At 41.7% G+C, this 21,933-nt stretch overlaps 1 long non-coding RNA gene and 2 pseudogenes across 1 annotated transcript in view; 1 reads left to right on the top strand and 2 right to left on the bottom strand.

Moving 5' to 3' along the window:
• Window positions 1–20,421, top strand: part of LOC146645559 (uncharacterized) — a 162,869-nt gene extending 142,448 nt beyond the window's left edge. The window contains exon 2 of the long non-coding RNA XR_014908992.1: window positions 19,991–20,421. This is a non-coding gene — a long non-coding RNA (uncharacterized LOC146645559). The remainder of the gene's footprint in view (window positions 1–19,990) is intronic.
• Window positions 1,355–7,049, bottom strand: LOC146645561 (uncharacterized; annotated as a pseudogene).
• Window positions 7,077–9,573, bottom strand: LOC146645560 (uncharacterized; annotated as a pseudogene).
• Window positions 20,422–21,933: the final 1,512 nt, after the last annotated feature.

The following is a 21,933-nucleotide window of genomic DNA, read 5'->3' as shown; positions in this document are numbered from 1 at the left end:
TAATTTTTCAGTGATTATTTTGTACTGTTGAATAAACAGAATTGAACAAAGTTGGACACCTAATGCATGAACCAAAAAAAATGATGTAGAAAAACTGGACACAGTATTAATACAACACTTAAATATTTAGGCAATGAAGACACCAAGTGAAGTGTTTCAGGTGTAATTTTGCGCCATTCTTCCTGCAAACAAGTCTTAAGGTGGGCAACAGTACGAGATCTTCATTGTGGCATTTTGTGCTTCCAAATACGCCACACATTCTCTATTCGAGACAGGTCGGGATAAACTTTAATATGATGGCTCAGGACAAATTTAGCTCTTTTTAAATTACTGTTGATCTCCACAAACTAAAGAATTCAAGTCAATTTCCACAGCTATGGGCCAGTTATGTTTACAGTTGACATTTTTATTCATTGATTTAGCACACAACCATTAGGCTGGGCTATTTAGATGCTTTTCTCTTTACTTATGTTAGTAAAATGATCAGGGATCTAGGGAAGTGGTCACTTGCAATGTTGAACCTTGAACAATGTCAGAGATTTACAGTTAACAAACAGTCAGGTGAATAAACAACACTGAGACACTCGAGATATTTAACGTGCTGCACGGGTGAAATACTCAGAGAGCAATCACACCCAGTGCGAGGCACAGCTCTTTATTTATAGGTTACATTGTCAATATGTAAATATGGTTACATTTCCTGTTATGCAGGTCCTGATGCTGTCAGTGTGTAAGCTGTGTGTGTGTGTGTGTGTGTTTCAAGAAGTTCGTGTGTGTGCTAATAATGTCACAGGGTGAGCTTCCTGTTTCTGCAGAGTTGGTACATTGTGTCTGGTGAAATATGTGAACATAAGCAGAACATAACATTTGAAGCATAATCAAATAAAAAACAGTAAAAACTCTATAACATTCCCTCCTGTTGTAAATATATTTCACTCCTGAAGTTAATATTTTACACTTAATCATACTTTATTATCAGCCAACAATCACTTGCTTATAACATTTTCAATTGTAGCATCATTCAGTATGTGTATGTGTTTTCCTATACTAAATCCTCTTCGTCCAGTTCATCTTCTTGTGGCAGTCCAACATAGGTGATAACTGTGGCCTGTACCATTTTGTCAATCATTGATCTGATACAGGGTAGAATGCAAGTTGAGAACATGCAAAGCAATAAAAGAAGAACTCCTATCAAGACAAGTCCTTTGATCACGAGGGTCTTCCAGCTGCCGCTCAGCAGCCAGGTCAGCCAGTCCTCTGTGTTCGTGACATAGTCTTGCTGCTCTGCATTACTCAGTTGTCGTAACTTGTCTAGGGCGGTGGTCATGGTCAAAGAGTGCACGTTGTCCGGGATTTAGGTGCAACAAGTGGTGTTGAATAAGACACAGAGGCCCCCTCTCTCAGCGAGAATCATGTCCAGGGCGACTCTGTGTTGCATAACCACTATTCTGATCGCGTCGATTTCCCCATTCTGAGCCTTGTTTATCCTTGTTGAGCTGTTCAGGAAAAGTCCAAATTGGTAGTCAAGAGTCTCAATTCTTAGCATGTTTTTTCCATTCCCGATCCATGGGAACAGTTAGTGTAGGACCTTCTGTCTGGTGGTCCACAACTTGAACTCCGCTGGTACATCACTGCCCCAGATTGGGTCATGCGGTTGCACGTCATCAGTGCTCCTCCTGCGTCTTGGTTGGTCCTGATGGAATACTCTGAATGTGTGGTCTGACACTAAAATTGGGGCGCAGAGTCCGGTGCTGTTGGGTGGGATGGTGAAGTATGTCTTTGAGCCACATGCCCATGCTGTACCCTGCACCCAGTATGTGCCATTCAGGAAGCTTATCCGTGCCTTTCTGTCCTGCGGCATTCGGAAAGTCTGGGAGCAGTTGTGGTTCATTCCCAGCTTTCTGTTGCCGTATGCGAAGGTGAAACACATTGGATGTTGTATTCCTGGTTCCCTCCTGACATTGAAAGATTTTCCCTTGTCATTGGTTGCATTCAGGTGTACCCAGTATCGGTCATCACAGCTGTAGTTCCAGTCTGAGACCTCTGGTGTACAGAACACTACCTCATTAGTTGTATAGTTGATCAGTGTTCCATTACACCGTGGCAGGTCGGGTTTTGTGACTTGTCTCTTTAACTCAACCTTGAAGAAGAAGATGTCTTCGGGGGAACATGTTCCGCTGGTGGCTTTGTAGAATATACATAGGGCTTCGGAAAGGCTGGGTGATTTTCCATATAGGGTGGCTTGCATTGCTGTTGTTGGGAGGTGAGAACAGACGTAGCAGCCAGTGTGGTTGTCTTCTGTATGTACTCGGTTGTAGACGTACCGGTACCCGGCATTGTTCAGCCAGGGGTGGTTGTGCTCTTTGTCCATATCCTTTAGGTGTAAGTTGTCATATGACCATTTCTTTTGCAGGCGATACTGTGGGTCCTCGTCTTTCCAGGTGAGTATCCAGCCACTATGAGGACAAGTTTCTTCATGATGACCAGGCACACCCGGGCTCCAGGTGAGTAGACCACTGGCGAGAAGACAAAAGGGCGGGATATACCCAAACAACCCTTTCCTCCACCAGGAGAACACCTAGGAGTCGGGGGAACCGGCGTCTATGCTTGTGTTGTCACTCACTTTTTTGCAGTGGCTTTGGTGGATCCAAGATGGTCTTTCTGCTATTTTGCAGGCGGTTGGTGTTGTGAGCAGGACCTGGTACGGGCCTTCCCACCTCGGTGAACTCCAATTTTTCCTCTGGAGCACTTTAATCAGGATCCAATCACCTGGTTGCAACCTGCAAGATACTGGAGAGATATTACTCGGCAGTTGGTTCTCAAACAGCTTAGTCATCCACTCTGCTAGGGTGGTTTCTCTTATAGACTTATTAATAGGCTCACTAGTGAGAGGCAGTGGAAAAAAGGTCTCCCGTGAAGTGCTTAGGGAGGATATCTGACATTCCCCCCTGTCGACACACGTGTTAATCCGTGTGTCGCTAATGCTGCTGTCTTGTGTAGGGATTTTGGCAATACTGGTTTGCCATTACAGGTCAGTAAGTCATTGTGTAGTTCTGCTCCACACGTTAGCCATTTCTTTTGCTCTGCAATAGGTGCGGCTTTCTGTTCCTCTTTAAGTACATCAAGTGGTATCAGCTGTGAAGTTTCAGACTTTAATGTCTGAAACTTCACAGCTGATTTGTATTGGTTGCTCTGCGGCCTTCTTCGCGGCTTGGTCTGCGAAGTTATTGCCTTCAGTAATTTCTGAATTATCTTTTTTGGTGTGCAACACATATTGACTGTCAGTGTGAATATTTATATCTTGACCTTTGCGCAGCATGCACGTATGATAGCCGTTAGTTCTGCACTCTGTGCTGAAAAAGAGGAAGTAAGGGCTTTTGCTTCTAAAACTGTGTCTACTGTGGTGACAGCGTAACCTACACAGTTTCGCCCGAGACTATTTTTGAACGCTGAACCGTCTTACAAAGATGTTAACGAAACCAGCTTGTGGTGTCCATTCTATTTTATCTTTCAGTGCTAGATTTTTTCCATAAACTAAGTTTTGCAATGGTTCAGCTAACAGAGCATATTCAGGTATCCAGCACCTGCAAAAATTGCAGAGACCTAAATAACTCATCATTTGTTGTTTTGTGAGTGGTTTTGGGGCATTCTACACTGCTAGTTTTCTGCTGTCTAACAGTGTTCTGCCTTCTCCTGTAAGCTTATGTCTGAGGTACGTGACCTCTTTGCCCCACAACTGTAACTTGTGTTGTGAGACTTTATGACCCTGCTCTGTTAAGTGTTGCGTGTCTCCTGTAACGAGAATATCATCAACGTATAGAAAAAACTGACCTGTGGCAGGGAGCGTGCATAATGACATAGATTTCTTTAATGCCTCTGCATACAGGGTGGGGCTGTTCTGAAAACCCTGCGGCAGTCTGGTGTAGGTGTACTTTTCATTATCAAAAGTGAATCCGAACAGGTTTTGTGAATCTGGGTGTAATGGCACAGAGAAAAACGCGTTTGAAAGATCTATAACTGAGAACCATTGTTCTTTTGGTGTCACTTGATTTAAAGTTGTGTGTGGATTTGCTACCACAGGTAGAATTTGTTCTGTTACCTCGTTTATTGCTCTAAGATCATGAACTAGACGATATTTTTCTGTGTCTGCTTTTTTCACTGGGAAAATCGGAGTATTACAGGTTGCTTTTGTTGTCTTCACTAGGATGCCTGCTTTTTCCATATCTGCAATTACTGGCCTGATCCCTGTCTTTGCTTCCTACTGCATGCAGACTGCATTTCCGCTTTTTGTAACATACAGATGCTGTAATGTTAGTTTCTGCTTCTGTATCTGTTTGTCATATGGTGGGTCAAAGCCCGGGCTCAGTTTAAACCTCAGCGTGTTGTGATACTCAGTGTATGGCTGCTGTATTGATGAGGCTGGTAAGTACCTGCTAGCTAAATGGTGGAGTGGTGGAGGCAGATCCAAGGTCCAATAATAGTGGGGCTCACCAAGTCCCCTGCACACATTTATCTGACAGCCTGCTTGGCCTTGTTCCACATTTAACATTAGCTTAGCATACATGCCTTCTGGCCCTGGCAGGCTCAGGTTCAGTTGAGGCATTTTTAGATACCTTCTAGTTTTTTAAAGAATTCACACATCTTACATATTTCAAACTTTGAAGTTAGGGTTTTGCTTATATATATATATTTTTTAAACTTTGCATTGCTTATAGCTCACAGCTCTAAAACTGGGCATTTGTAAATCATATGCCTAATCACTATGTGTCACTGTGATCCACAAGTATTACAAGGATACTTATTGTCATTAATATTATATTTTTATTAATATTATCATCTTTTTCTTTCCATATAATAACAACAGTATATTACAACATTTTATCAGTGTATATCACTATACTACTACTGAGCCAATTTAATAGTTAGGATCATCTTACTCAGCAAACAGATAATTTAGAATTCATCCAATCTGTACAAATTGTTTTTTCTCTGAACAGGTTTGTGCCTACTTTTTAGACTGGTCTTCTGTTTGCCTCATCTCAGATCCAATCTTCAGTCACATTCATTCTCTCTGTTGCATGTCGAACCAAGTAATTTATTATTATTTTTATTTTTATATTTTATTTTGTATCCATCAAGGGCTTCGGGTGGTCTGCAGTTCCACCCTTTCCCAAGCTGGAGACATTTACCTTTTCACACACTTTCCTTGGCTGAACAATGACACAGCCTTAATCTACCTCATGCATCTCTCTTTTTTATAGAAAAGGTTTTCATGTGAATGATTTCCTTTTATTTATTGTATACAATCTGGGCATGATCACCATGCCAACTATATTTCATTGTTTAGTTCTGTTTGTAAGGTTCCTCTTAAAATAGTTACTGCAGAGGGACTGCATTTCCCCTCCCACGCAGGACAATTTAGTTTCTTTGGATTTCTCCACCTACCTGCACTTATTCGGCCGGCGCCGGGATATTTTCTGTCTAACCACTGTTTATCTGCCGTGAGTTTAGTTTCGTTATTACCCATTTTGTTTATTACATTATTCACAGAACTGTGAAACTGTCTCTGGCACGAGAGTCGAGAGAGGTTACTAAGACGGCCTTCGACCCCTGTCCTATAGTCAGGGGCGGTCTCAGTTTTATGTGATGAAACACAACCTTTTTTCTCTCTCCTCACCAGTACGTAAGTTATCACAGGAAAAACAGTGAGAACGATGTAGTGTCCTAAAGTCCCTTTAAAAATCACTCATTCTCTCAATACATTTATTCAAACAGTTCGCGCAATTTCTATCCTATGTTAGTTGACACTTTCCGTACACTTATTTACCTTCTAGTAAATTTAGACTTCCAGCTTTTTTAGCTGCAAAACGAGTGTCTATTACACTGCCAGTTTCGTCTTACAAGCGAGTCTTAAAACTGCCAGTCCCCGTAGGACGAGTTTTCTTGGAACAGTGTCACCCTAAACACCGATAATTTTACGCAAGGTGTGTCAAATGTGGAATAATCACCTGGCTTCGCTGTTGCCGGTCTGTCGGGCGTCCTCCTTCAAGCCCCACTGCCGTGGGCCTGTATAAGACGTTGGCCAGGACCCGAATTTTAACGTCCCTGGACTTTCAACCCTTCCTGGAGGGTGCTCTGCAGAGGCTTCAACGCAGGTTTGTCACGGCGTCGGGACTTGAGGAAGGATACTGTGTGAAATGGAGCATAATATTATTATTAATACCAGTCCATTAACGGCTTCGAAGGACAAATTAATTGTCAGAGATTTACAGTTAACAAACAGTCAGGTGAATAAACAACACTGAGACACTCGAGATATTTAACGTGCTGCACGGGTGAAATACTCAGAGAGCAATCACACCCAGTGCGAGGCACAGCTCTTTATTTATAGGTTACATTGTCAATATGTAAATATGGTCACATTTCCTGTTATGCAGGTCCTGATGCTGTCAGTGTGTAAGCTGTGTGTGTGTGTGTGTTTCAAGAAGTTCGTGTGTGTGCTAATAATGTCACAGGGTGAGCTTCCTGTTTCTGCAGAGTTGGTACATTGTGTCTGGTGAAATATGTGAACATAAGCAGAACATAACATTTGAAGCATAATCAAATAAAAAACAGTAAAAACTCTATAACATTCCCTCCTGTTGTAAATATATTTCACTCCTGAAGTTAATATTTTACACTTAATCATACTTTATTATCAGCCAACAATCACTTGCTTATAACATTTTCAATTGTAGCATCATTCAGTATGTGTATGTGTTTTCCTATACTAAATCCTCTTCGTCCAGTTCATCTTCTTGTGGCAGTCCAACATAGGTGATCACTGTGGCCTGTACCATTTTGTCAATCATTGATCTGATACAGGGTAGAATGCAAGTTGAGAACATGCAAAGCAATAAAAGAAGAACTCCTATCAAGACAAGTCCTTTGATCACGAGGGTCTTCCAGCTGCCGCTCAGCAGCCAGGTCAGCCAGTCCTCTGTGTTCGTGACATAGTCTTGCTGCTCTGCATTACTCAGTTGTCGTAACTTGTCTAGGGCGGTGGTCATGGTCAAAGAGTGCACGTTGTCCGGGATTTAGGTGCAACAAGTGGTGTTGAATAAGACACAGAGGCCCCCTCTCTCAGCGAGAATCATGTCCAGGGCGACTCTGTGTTGCATAACCACTATTCTGATCGCGTCGATTTCCCCATTCTGAGCCTTGTTTATCCTTGTTGAGCTGTTCAGGAAAAGTCCAAATTGGTAGTCAAGAGTCTCAATTCTTAGCATGTTTTTTCCATTCCCGATCCATGGGAACAGTTAGTGTAGGACCTTCTGTCTGGTGGTCCACAACTTGAACTCCGCTGGTACATCACTGCCCCAGATTGGGTCATGCGGTTGCACGTCATCAGTGCTCCTCCTGCGTCTTGGTTGGTCCTGATGGAATACTCTGAATGTGTGGTCTGACACTAAAATTGGGGCGCAGAGTCCGGTGCTGTTGGGTGGGATGGTGAAGTATGTCTTTGAGCCACATGCCCATGCTGTACCCTGCACCCAATATGTGCCATTCAGGAAGCTTATCCGTGCCTTTCTGTCCTGCGGCATTCGGAAAGTCTGGGAGCAGTTGTGGTTCATTCCCAGCTTTCTGTTGCCGTATGCGAAGGTGAAACACATTGGATGTTGTATTCCTGGTTCCCTCCTGACATTGAAAGATTTTCCCTTGTCATTGGTTGCATTCAGGTGTACCCAGTATCGGTCATCACAGCTGTAGTTCCAGTCTGAGACCTCTGGTGTACAGAACACTACCTCATTAGTTGTATAGTTGATCAGTGTTCCATTACACCGTGGCAGGTCGGGTTTTGTGACTTGTCTCTTTAACTCAACCTTGAAGAAGAAGATGTCTTCGGGGGAACATGTTCTGCTGGTGGCTTTGTAGAATATACATAGGGCTTCGGAAAGGCTGGGTGATTTTCCATATAGGGTGGCTTGCATTGCTGTTGTTGGGAGGTGAGAACAGACGTAGCAGCCAGTGTGGTTGTCTTCTGTATGTACTCGGTTGTAGACGTACCGGTACCCGGCATTGTTCAGCCAGGGGTGGTTGTGCTCTTTGTCCATATCCTTTAGGTGTAAGTTGTCATATGACCATTTCTTTTGCAGGCGATGCTGTGGGTCCTCGTCTTTCCAGGTGAGTATCCAGCCACTATGAGGACAAGTTTCTTCATGATGACCAGGCACACCCGGGCTCCAGGTGAGTAGACCACTGGCGAGAAGACAAAAGGGCGGGATATACCCAAACAACCCTTTCCTCCACCAGGAGAACACCTAGGAGTCGGGGGAACCGGCGTCTATGCTTGTGTTGTCACTCACTTTTTTGCAGTGGCTTTGGTGGATCCAAGATGGTCTTTCTGCTATTTTGCAGGCGGTTGGTGTTGTGAGCAGGACCTGGTACGGGCCTTCCCACCTCGGTGAACTCCAATTTTTCCTCTGGAGCACTTTAATCAGGATCCAATCACCTGGTTGCAACCTGCAAGATACTGGAGAGATATTACTCGGCAGTTGGTTCTCAAACAGCTTAGTCATCCACTCTGCTAGGGTGGTTTCTCTTATAGACTTATTAATAGGCTCACTAGTGAGAGGCAGTGGAAAAAAGGTCTCCCGTGAAGTGCTTAGGGAGGATATCTGACATTCCCCCCTGTCGACACACGTGTTAATCCGTGTGTCGCTAATGCTGCTGTCTTGTGTAGGGATTTTGGCAATACTGGTTTGCCATTACAGGTCAGTAAGTCATTGTGTAGTTCTGCTCCACACGTTAGCCATTTCTTTTGCTCTGCAATAGGTGCGGCTTTCTGTTCCTCTTTAAGTACATCAAGTGGTATCAGCTGTGAAGTTTCAGACTTTAATGTCTGAAACTTCACAGCTGATTTGTATTGGTTGCTCTGCGGCCTTCTTCGCGGCTTGGTCTGCGAAGTTATTGTCTTCAGTAATTTCTGAATTATCTTTTTTGGTGTGCAACACATATTGACTGTCAGTGTGAATATTTATATCTTGACCTTTGCGCAGCATGCACGTATGATAGCCGTTAGTTCTGCACTCTGTGCTGAAAAAGAGGAAGTAAGGGCTTTTGCTTCTAAAACTGTGTCTACTGTGGTGACAGCGTAACCTACACAGTTTCGCCCGAGACTATTTTTGAACGCTGAACCGTCTTACAAAGATGTTAACGAAACCAGCTTGTGGTGTCCATTCTATTTTATCTTTCAGTGCTAGATTTTTTCCATAAACTAAGTTTTGCAATGGTTCAGCTAACAGAGCATATTCAGGTATCCAGCACCTGCAAAAATTGCAGAGACCTAAATAACTCATCATTTGTTGTTTTGTGAGTGGTTTTGGGGCATTCTACACTGCTAGTTTTCTGCTGTCTAACAGTGTTCTGCCTTCTCCTGTAAGCTTATGTCTGAGGTACGTGACCTCTTTGCCCCACAACTGTAACTTGTGTTGTGAGACTTTATGACCCTGCTCTGTTAAGTGTTGCGTGTCTCCTGTAACGAGAATATCATCAACGTATAGAAAAAACTGACCTGTGGCAGGGAGCGTGCATAATGACATAGATTTCTTTAATGCCTCTGCATACAGGGTGGGGCTGTTCTGAAAACCCTGCGGCAGTCTGGTGTAGGTGTACTTTTCATTATCAAAAGTGAATCCGAACAGGTTTTGTGAATCTGGGTGTAATGGCACAGAGAAAAACGCGTTTGAAAGATCTATAACTGAGAACCATTGTTCTTTTGGTGTCACTTGATTTAAAGTTGTGTGTGGATTTGCTACCACAGGTAGAATTTGTTCTGTTACCTCGTTTATTGCTCTAAGATCATGAACTAGACGATATTTTTCTGTGTCTGCTTTTTTCACTGGGAAAATCGGAGTATTACAGGTTGCTTTTGTTGTCTTCACTAGGATGCCTGCTTTTTCCATATCTGCAATTACTGGCCTGATCCCTGTCTTTGCTTCCTACTGCATGCAGACTGCATTTCCGCTTTTTGTAACATACAGATGCTGTAATGTTAGTTTCTGCTTCTGTATCTGTTTGTCATATGGTGGGTCAAAGCCCGGGCTCAGTTTAAACCTCAGCGTGTTGTGATACTCAGTGTATGGCTGCTGTATTGATGAGGCTGGTAAGTACCTGCTAGCTAAATGGTGGAGTGGTGGAGGCAGATCCAAGGTCCAATAATAGTGGGGCTCACCAAGTCCCCTGCACACATTTATCTGACAGCCTGCTTGGCCTTGTTCCACATTTAACATTAGCTTAGCATACATGCCTTCTGGCCCTGGCAGGCTCAGGTTCAGTTGAGGCATTTTTAGATACCTTCTAGTTTTTTAAAGAATTCACACATCTTACATATTTCAAACTTTGAAGTTAGGGTTTTGCTTATATATATATATTTTTTAAACTTTGCATTGCTTATAGCTCACAGCTCTAAAACTGGGCATTTGTAAATCATATGCCTAATCACTATGTGTCACTGTGATCCACAAGTATTACAAGGATACTTATTGTCATTAATATTATATTTTTATTAATATTATCATCTTTTTCTTTCCATATAATAACAACAGTATATTACAACATTTTATCAGTGTATATCACTATACTACTACTGAGCCAATTTAATAGTTAGGATCATCTTACTCAGCAAACAGATAATTTAGAATTCATCCAATCTGTACAAATTGTTTTTTCTCTGAACAGGTTTGTGCCTACTTTTTAGACTGGTCTTCTGTTTGCCTCATCTCAGATCCAATCTTCAGTCACATTCATTCTCTCTGTTGCATGTCGAACCAAGTAATTTATTATTATTTTTATTTTTATATTTTATTTTGTATCCATCAAGGGCTTCGGGTGGTCTGCAGTTCCACCCTTTCCCAAGCTGGAGACATTTACCTTTTCACACACTTTCCTTGGCTGAACAATGACACAGCCTTAATCTACCTCATGCATCTCTCTTTTTTATAGAAAAGGTTTTCATGTGAATGATTTCCTTTTATTTATTGTATACAATCTGGGCATGATCACCATGCCAACTATATTTCATTGTTTAGTTCTGTTTGTAAGGTTCCTCTTAAAATAGTTACTGCAGAGGGACTGCATTTCCCCTCCCACGCAGGACAATTTAGTTTCTTTGGATTTCTCCACCTACCTGCACTTATTCGGCCGGCGCCGGGATATTTTCTGTCTAACCACTGTTTATCTGCCGTGAGTTTAGTTTCGTTATTACCCATTTTGTTTATTACATTATTCACAGAACTGTGAAACTGTCTCTGGCACGAGAGTCGAGAGAGGTTACTAAGACGGCCTTCGACCCCTGTCCTATAGTCAGGGGCGGTCTCAGTTTTATGTGATGAAACACAACCTTTTTTCTCTCTCCTCACCAGTACGTAAGTTATCACAGGAAAAACAGTGAGAACGATGTAGTGTCCTAAAGTCCCTTTAAAAATCACTCATTCTCTCAATACATTTATTCAAACAGTTCGCGCAATTTCTATCCTATGTTAGTTGACACTTTCCGTACACTTATTTACCTTCTAGTAAATTTAGACTTCCAGCTTTTTTAGCTGCAAAACGAGTGTCTATTACACTGCCAGTTTCGTCTTACAAGCGAGTCTTAAAACTGCCAGTCCCCGTAGGACGAGTTTTCTTGGAACAGTGTCACCCTAAACACCGATAATTTTACGCAAGGTGTATCAAATGTGGAATAATCACCTGGCTTCGCTGTTGCCGGTCTGTCGGGCGTCCTCCTTCAAGCCCCACTGCCGTGGGCCTGTATAAGACGTTGGCCAGGACCCGAATTTTAACGTCCCTGGACTTTCAACCCTTCCTGGAGGGTGCTCTGCAGAGGCTTCAACGCAGGTTTGTCACGGCGTCGGGACTTGAGGAAGGATACTGTGTGAAATGGAGCATAATATTATTATTAATACCAGTCCATTAACGGCTTCGAAGGACAAATTAATTGTCAGAGATTTACAGTTAACAAACAGTCAGGTGAATAAACAACACTGAGACACTCGAGATATTTAACGTGCTGCACGGGTGAAATACTCAGAGAGCAATCACACCCAGTGCGAGGCACAGCTCTTTATTTATAGGTTACATTGTCAATATTGACAATGGTCACTAGTATTTCTTGTTTTATACTCAAGTCTTCCTGATCATCATGTTTCCTGTTTCCTTTTTTGTTGTGAAATCAGACACAACTTAAAGATGCTCAGGAGAATATTTTCATAGCCATTTAATCAGGTGAAGAAACTGCAGAAAGCTGAAAAAAAAATTGGTTTGAAAGAGTAAACGGAGAGGCAGACTGATTACAGCTAGCAACAAATAATTTTTCAGTGATTATTTTGTACTGTTGAATAAACAGAATTGAACAAAGTTGGACACCTAATGCATGAACCAAAAAAAATGATGTAGAAAAACTGGACACAGTATTAATACAACACTTAAATATTTAGGCAATGAAGACACCAAGTGAAGTGTTTCGGGTGTAATTTTGCACCATTCTTCCTGCAAACAAGTCTTAAGGTGGGCAACAGTACGAGATCTTCATTGTGGCATTTTGTGCTTCCAAATACGCCACACATTCTCTATTCGAGACAGGTCGGGATAAACTTTTATATGATGGCTCAGGACAAATTTAGCTCTTTTTAAATTACTGTTGATCTCCACAAACTAAAGAATTCAAGTCAATTTCCACAGCTATGGGCCAGTTATGTTTACAGTTGACATTTTTATTCATTGATTTAGCACACAACCATTAGGCTGGGCTATTTAGATGCTTTTCTCTTTACTTATGTTAGTAAAATGATCAGGGATCTAGGGAAGTGGTCACTTGCAATGTTGAACCTTGAACAATGTCAGAGATTTACAGTTAACAAACAGTCAGGTGAATAAACAACACTGAGACACTCGAGATATTTAACGTGCTGCACGGGTGAAATACTCAGAGAGCAATCACACCCAGTGTAAAACTGAAGCTCTGAATTTACCATTACCTATGGTCGTGAGCACTGGGTAGTGACCGAAAGAACAAGATCGCAGATATAAGCGGCTTTGCCTGAAGGGTGGCTGGCAAACACCTGGCCTGTCTCCTTTAGAGATAGGGTCAGGTGTTTTGGCCATCTGGGAGGGCCTCAGAGTAGAACCGCTGCTCCTCCACATCAAAAGGAGCCAATTGAGGTGGTTCGGCATCTCACTATGATGCCTCCTGGGTGGGGTGTTCTGGGCATGTCCCAGCGAGAAGAGGCCCTGGGGAAGACCCAGGACAAACTCAAGAGAATCTATCTTTTGGCTGGCCTGGGAACGCCTTGGTGTTCCCCCGGAAAGGCTGGAGGAGGTGGCCCAGGAGCGGGAGGTCTGGGTTTTCTCTGGTTAGGCTGCTGCCCCTGCGACTTGGCCCAGGACAAGCAGAAGAAAATAGATGGATGGATGTCCAAACAGGGACTCAGAAATGCACACTATCTTGGTCGACTGCTGCATCTAAACTTTCTCCCAGACCTCTCAGACCTAATGTCCTGTTCAATATCTAATCCAAAGTTTATTTAGCATACAGACTGGAAAATCTGGGATTGATCCACTGACTTTTCAATTTGTAGGCGCTACTACCTGAGCCACAGCCCTCACCAACACTGCATGAATTTAGAAACTCCTTTTAAGTCTGCAACACATGGAAAATGTGTTTGTTTATGTGGTAAACAAAAAAAGTGTGAAACAACTCAAAACATATTTTAGATTTTTCAAATAACCAGGCTTTGCTTTGAATACAGCTTTGCACACTCTTGGCATTCTCTCGTTGAGCTTCATGAGGTAGTCACATGAAAAGGTTTTCCAGCAACCTTGAAAGAGTTCCCAGAGATGCCGAGCACTTGTTTGACCTTTGGCCCTTACTCGGTCGATCTCATCCCAAACCATCTCTATTGTGTTTAGATCAGGTGACTGTGGAGGCCAGGAAACCAAATACTAAACATACTAAACCAACTAAACGCAAACTGGAAAGGATGGCATGTCGCTGTTGGTGCTGCTTCAGTGTGCCATTTTGCGACTTCCTGCAATTTTAAAATTACATTGATTAAAGTCATATTTAGTTTTGTTTTATAAATTCTCTATTTAAGCTAATTGTTTGGAGGAAATAACCCTTTTGCTTGGAAAATGGAACAAATGTACAGACCTATTTGAACTGGAAGACACTCACCTTCTATCAGTGTTTGCAACCTTATGATTGCACAGTTCTGTGTTTCTCTGTCTCTGTTTTTGTATCCAAGGGTGTGGTGCTCCTCCCTCACAGCTACCTGTTTGCACACCTGTCATCGATCATGACAGTAATGCTGTTATACTGCTGTCCATACAATGTATTCACACTTTCATAAACAGAGTATTCATAATAATTCGTTAATATCTTAAGTTTCAGTGTGCCTTCAATTTTGAATAAACCCCCAACAGTGTCACCAGCAAAGCACCATCACACCTCCTCCTTCATGCTTCACGTTAGGACTCATCCATGCAGTTATCTCTAGCCGACTTGATTACTGTAACAGTATCTTCACAAGTTTACCTAAAAAATCAATCAGACAAATGCAGCTGATCCAGAACACTGCTGCTCATGTTCTCACTAAAACCAAGACATCATGCAACACCTACGCTTTGATGACAAGTCCACCCGCAGTGATCGAGCAAAGACTGATAAGTTCGCTGCAATTTCCAGTGTGTGGGGATCATTTGTCACCAACTGCATCACGTGCTACAACCCTGGTCTACATATCACCGTTGATGAACAGCTTTTCCCATCAAAGACTCGGTGCTGTTTCCTGCAGTATATTGCAAGTAAACCGGACAAGTTTGGGATCAAGTTTTGGGTGGCCTGCGACCTAAAATCCAAGTACATTTGCAATGTCTTCCCATATCTTGGCAAGGACCCCAATCGTCCCACTGGGGAGAGACTTTCTGAAAATGTAGTAATGAGGCTGATGGAACCATTCCTAGACAAGGGCAGAAATGTTACCACGGACAATTTCTTCACATCGCTTTCACTTGCGCAAAAACTTCTTGGACGGAAAACCACCATCCTCGGCACAGTCAACAAGATTCGCAGGGAAATTCCTCAATCCACTAGGCAGACAGATCGCAATGAATTCACCACTCAGGTATGCCACTCCACACCGAGCCCTGGAAAAAGGGCCACGTGTCAGGTCAAACACAGATGCAAAAAAAATCAGGCCACTGTGCGATGTGTTCACTGCTACAGGTACACATGTGGTAAATGCAGACGACAGATACCGTGGCAGTGCCAGGATTGTGAGTGATTGCTGAAAATGTTGAAATGTACTCACTCACTTTTTATCATTATTTGTAAATATGTGTACAAATGGTTGGTTTTTTGTACTGTTTTCATCAATAAATGTCAGCAACAAAGGACCTACACCCATGTGTGTTGATTTCTCCCTAAGATGGCAAACTGAAACACTCCACTCCCCCACCCCCTCAATCACTCACCCCCACTCCCCTCCCTCCAGAATTCCTAGGTAACGACCTAATATACATATGAATGACTAGCCAATTTAGCTTCCACTTCCAGCATTTGACTGCTCTCCGGCTTTTAAAGGTAGAACGGTAGAAGCCTGGAAATCCCAGTGCATCCCAGTGATGCTCATGCAGGAGTGGAGTTTAGGTAATAATTATTATTGTTCAGAGAGATCAAGCCCATATGTTGTTAGCCCCTTTGCCACAGCTGAGGTTAAGAGAAGCCAGAAACCTTTGTATAGTTTGTGGGAAATGAGAGATTGAAAGAACTGTGTATGGGACTAGGAGTCCCAGGCTTCTACCTTTCTACCTATAAAACCCGCCACCAGCCAAATGGCTGGTAGGCTTTTAGCTAAGCTTTAGCTTCAGCCAAGTGGAAGCTAAATTGGCTAGTCATTCATATGTATATTAGGTAGTTAAAAAGGAATTCAGGAGGGAGGGGAGTGGGGGTGTGTGGATGAGGGGGTGGGGGAGCTGCTAAAAGCTGTGAACTTCCTTTTGTGTTTCATCTTGATGCATTCTCAATCATCCAGGGAAATAAATCTCCAAAAGTCACCAACTTGGAGTGTTTCAGTTTGCCATCTTAGGGAGAAATCAACACACATGGGTGTTTGTCCTTTGTTGCTGAGATTTATTGATAAAAACAGTACAAAAAACCAACCATTTGTATACATATTTACAAATAATAATGAGAAACAAACTTACTAATAAGCTGTTGAACTGCCGGTCAAACAGATATTTCTACTGTGTCAGAGATGATGAATGTTTCCATGTTCCTCTTTATATTTTCCATCAGTACACACACGTCATGACATTGCTCAGTCAATCAGCTGCACAATATACACAATATAGAGTTTAAATGTAAATTAAAAATATAAAAATGTAAAAAGCATTGGTCAACAGAAAGCTTGTTTGAACAGTAAAGTTTTTAACTGCTTTTTAAAAGATTCCACAGAGTCAACCAAACGTAGTTGTAGAGGTAGACTTTTCCACAGCATTGGTGCCACAGACCCCTTTCGTCTTCAGACGTGTTCTGGGAGAAACAAACAAACTCTTAGTCTGTGAGCGGAGACGGCGAGCAGTAGTGTATTTTGTGAGAAGCTTGGATAAATAATCTGGGGCTTGGCCATTTAGTGCGCTGTACGTTAAAACAATAATTTTAAAACGAATTCTAAAATCTATTGGGAGCCAATGTAAAGAACATAAAATAGGAGTGATGTGAGCTCGCTTGCTAGAGCAAGTTAGTAGTCTGGCTGCTGCGTTTTGTATAGCTTGGAGGCAAGAAAGTGATGATTTATCCAAGCTGGTAAACAGGGAATTATAATAATCTAAACGCGATGACACAAATGCATGGACAATTTTTTCCAGTTCAGCTAAGGAGACCATATGTTGCAGTTTAGAAATATTCCTTAAATGAAAGAAACAGGAACAAGACAGAGATTTTACGTGTATATGACTAGTTAGGAGTGAGAACGTGTTGATGTAGCATGTAGTGGAGGTGGAACTCCTTTCTAAAGCTTTTCTAACATCAGCTACAATCAACAAACAACAACAAAACAAACTGGATGAGCAGGATTCCAGTGAACTTACTGTGATCATGGGTAATGCTGCAAACCTTTATCACATTTTCACAGAAAAGAAACTAAATATATATCCTCCTTTAAAAAAAACACACAATGAAACACAGACATACTTATTTATGATAAGATCCACAGAGAGAGAGCCAAGCACGTACACAACATAGCATTGATGAGAAAAGAGTAAGAATATACAATCACAGGTTTACATAAGTACACAGTTGCGACTGAGGCCCTGATCAAATGTTCAAATAAACTGATCATAAAGTCTGTGTCTCTGTTTTATTTCAGGGAGTGCTGAGGAGGGTCTAACATGAAGTCACAGTCGTGCTCTCTGGACAAGATGTGGCTCATTTTCTCACATTTGTACAGCTTTTGGGATGTCAGAGTGCTGCACTCATCAATGCATTTGACTTCATCAACTTCAACTTCATCTTCAGGTGTGTGTGAGAAACCAACTCACCATAAACTGTTGAACTGCATGCCAGTGAAACAGAGACATTTTTGTTATTTGTGTGTGTCAGAGAAGATGAATGTTTCAGCGCTTCTCTTTACATTTCCCTTAAATACACAACTTTGTGTGTGTTTGTGACACTGACTCAACTGTCATCCCCTTTTCTCCTGTACAGCTAGTGCACATCTATAAAGGAGAATCAGAAAAATAAAACTTTTTTTTCTTAATGTGTCACTTACTCTCTATGGTACAGATCTGGGTCCACTCTGCAGTCATTCGACCCTCCAGTACTAACTAGAGATGGCACGATACCATGTCCGAGACGATACTGATATCATAAATTTGGATACCGATATGAATCCGATATAGTGTTTTTTCAATCAATAAAACAGTTTATTTAAAATCTTGCTGCTTTTTGTATAAAAAAATGGTAAATGGCCTGTATTTGTATAGCGCTTTACTATGGACCACAAAGCGTTTTACACTACATTTTGTCATCCACCCATTCACACACACATTCACACACTGGTGATGGCAGCTACATTGTAGCCACAGCCACCCTGGGGCGCACTGACAAAGGCGAGGCTGCCGGACACTGGTGCCACCGGGCCCTCTGACCACCACCAGTAGGCAACGGGTGAAGTGTCTTGCCCAAGGACACAACGACCGAGACTGTTGGAGCCGGGACTCGAACCAGCAACCTGCTCAATCAACGTAATCAACTTTAATTTAATGCATGTATAAAAAATTGAACCGAAATCGATTATATTCCTACAATAATTAAATAGATTCAAAATCTTTCTACAACAGAACTGCAGACTGCACAGATGGCACCTTCCCAAAGGAAAAAGTACTACAGCTTACTAGGGTATATTAGACTTAATAGTTACTATATACAGTAATGGTTTTCTATACATTTTACATCAGATTAAAACTTTGGTTGTAAGATTCAGATAACTATTTATTAAAAGCTAGACATTTTAAATGAAAATAAGAAAGAAAGATATTTCTTTGTGCCCCCCTTTCCCTGTTGATGCCCCACCTGCCCCCCTGGCAAAACTTTGCTAGACAAACTTGCTTTAGTTCTTGGGATAACTTTCTGGGAGATGAAATATTGGTTTGGTAGCGAGGCTCCAAATGCTCAACCCGACTGCCGACAGGTCTCGCACGCCACAGCTGCTCTATCACGTGAGGCATACTGCTAAGGTTATGAGCTGAGTTACGCTATGGGATATTTAATGGATCGGATTACATTTTTTATTTCTCTCCGATATCCGATCCAGTAATTTAGGTCAGTATCGAACCGATACCGATACGTAATATCGGATCGGTCCATACCTAGTATTACCACGGGAGATTCAACCTGTTCGGACTCTCTCATTGGTAAGTGTGCAGGACTGTACCAGCTGTAGTTGATGGTTTTCCTTCGAGCAATTCTTTAATGTTTCCTTTTCATCAGCAATGAAGTTTTGTTGATGGTTTTCATTTGCTTTAGCAGCTTTGCCAGAAGTTAAATCTTTATTGAAATCCAGTTTTAGGTTTTTATCTGCATTGACTTTTCTCCCCTGAAGGTTCAGTTAGTTTGATGGAGTCCATAAAAGGTTTAAAGGCACTTACTGGGATTTCTAAAATATCCAGATTTTACGAATTATAGACAAAATTTATATACAGTATAATTATGATCATTTACAGTATAATTGATTGCTTTATTTATTATTTATTCATGTATTGAAATATAAGAAGCAGAACAGTGGAGGCAATCAAAACACTCGCTCACAGAGAAAGAAGGATGAGGGCTTTTACTGGATGTGACTGAACTGTTCAAAAAAAGAAATGGATCAAGAACACAAGAAGCATGATGGAGAAATCATGTCTGCTGTGGCTGCTCATAGGAACTCTGTAATGGTCCTCTCTCTCTTGTTTCTCTATATCAAACATCCGGTTTGCGTAGGAGGTAAACAAGACAGCTGTTTCCTCCTTTCTCTGCTTGAACCCCATCAGTCTGTGTCCTGGAAGTTACTGCTTTTCTCTATTGTTTTGTTAAATGTCAAACTTTGAGGTAATCTGGATGTCGTTTCTCTTTAGCTCTGACCTGTCCTCTGTACTGGGTGCAAGCCAGCACCAGCAAGGTGTTCCTAAGTAGGGCTGGGTTTCGTCACTGATTTCTAGAATCGATTCAATTCCAATTCACAAGTTCCCGAATCGATTCAATCTAGGATTCAATTCAATTCGATTTGATTTGAATCAGGAAAATTTTGCCTCAGACAGTCAGAAATATTATAATTCAGACACATTCAGTACATTTCTATATTTTTATATCTATAAATAGAAATCTGACACTTGCAAGACTTCAGCAAAGGTGTATAAGCATCACAGCAGATGCCTTTGTGTCAAAGAGGATAAAACAGAGAAAAACATGAAGGTGATTTTCCTGGCCTGGGATTTTGTAAAAATATTCTGCAGTAGATCAAAAACGAAAGAAAACCATTAATCAACATATGAACATTACCTGATGCTGCTGAAGTGAAGCAGAGCAAAGTTACAAAGGTTTTATTAGAGACACAGCTGAGCGTTTGCAATTTTGCATAATTTTAAAAAGTTTAAATTTGTTGAGAAGCCCATTGAACAGCAGAAATGGGGCTTTTTTTGGAAGTAAGTAAAAGGAAAAAAAACAGTGTCTGACAGAGCTGTAAACAACTTGTGCGTAACAAGCAAGTGAATAATGCAGAAAACAGATTTTTAGACGGGAAACTGTTCTTGGAGTATACACACAGAGAGAGAGAGAGAGAGAGAGAGAGAAAGCTGTGCATGAAGTGATTTTTACCGTGGTGGAAGCAAAACAGCGAAACTAAGGGAATTCATGACGATGTTTATGTGAAGTGTAGTTTGGATCTTCTTTTGCTGTTGGTTCAGTCAATATTGTTTGGAGAGAGATCAAACCTGCAGCTTCATAATCACAAGAAGAGCGTAAACACAAAGCGCGGACCCGCCGACGGATCAGAATCAGTGAGTTTTCAGCCATGACCGTGTCATCGGGTGAGAAAGACGACATCTCACTGACCCATCGGCAAACATGCAACCTCCACACAGAAAGACCCCGGCCTGATGTTGGAATTGAACTCAGGACCTTCTTGCTGTGCAGCAACAGTGCTAACCACAGTGCTGCCTTGGTTACAAAACATGTTCACTAAAATTAAAAAGCAATTGTTGAAGAGATAAAATGGTCCTTTCTCGTTTTTATAAATATGATTTTTAACTTACAGTTATTATGCATTTCTTGTATAAAATAAAAAAGATAAAATGTGAGTTACTGCTAATTGTTGTATGTTTATGTAATAACAAATCCCATTCACATTTAAACACTGAATTTAGGCTTGGACATTATCTTTAACACTTAGTGTGGAGTTGTCATGTTTTCCCTGACAATTCTCTCTGGACACTCCAGCTTCCTCCTACAGTCCAAAGACACACATGTTACTCCTAAAGTGGCTGCATATCTGTGTACGTGTGCTGACCCTGTAACAGACCTGTGACCTATCCAGGATGTATCCTGCTTTTCACACATCAAAGTTGGGATAGGTTGATAGGTAGCGTTGGCTGAGGAAATCCAAATCATGTGACGTCACCCTGAGATGCTTCTGAGAAACAAACTCACTAATAAGCTGTTGAACTGCATGCCAGTCAAACAGATACGTTTACTGTGTTTGTGTTTCAGAGATGATGAAAGTTTCCGCGTTCCTCTTTACATTTTCCATTAGTACACACCCATCCTGACATTCCTCCTGTCAGTCAGCTCTCTGGGTGGAAGAGAACAAAACACATAAATAAATGTTTAAGACAGGAGCTACTTAAACTGTTAATGTTCCTTTATTTGTTTTGCACACAGGTTTATCATTAAAAATCTTACCAACAATGACATAAACTACTTATCTTTATAATCTTTATAGAGAAATAAATAAAGTTGAAATTCGTATGTATTTCTTATGCCCAGCAGCAAAGCCAGACTGTGACTTTAGGCCTGTCTTCTTACAATTACTTGTGTGTGTGTGTGTGTTCTGAGTTTTCATCAGAGCCAGAGGTCAGCTACTCTTCACTGAAGTTTTCCACCAGTCCCACCACATTACACAATATGACACACATTAGCTGGTTCAGTGTTTAAATGCTGTAGGCCACAAATGATGCATTTTTCTGATTATTACAGATACAAACACTTTTTATCCCCTCCTTGAATCGCCACCTTATCGTGGTGGAGGGGTTTGTGTGTCCCAGGGATCCCAGGGGCTATGTTGTCTGGGGGCTTTTGCCCCCTGGTAGGGTCTCCCATGGCAAATTGGTCCTGGGTGAGGGACCCGACAAAGGCAAGGC

This window comes from Rhamphochromis longiceps, linkage group LG20, assembly GCF_057381845.1.
Source record: "Rhamphochromis longiceps isolate RC_006_pf linkage group LG20, R_longiceps_female_GT1.1, whole genome shotgun sequence".
Classification (NCBI taxonomy): domain Eukaryota; kingdom Metazoa; phylum Chordata; class Actinopteri; order Cichliformes; family Cichlidae; genus Rhamphochromis; species Rhamphochromis longiceps.
This window is presented reverse-complemented; position numbering and strand designations above follow the sequence as displayed.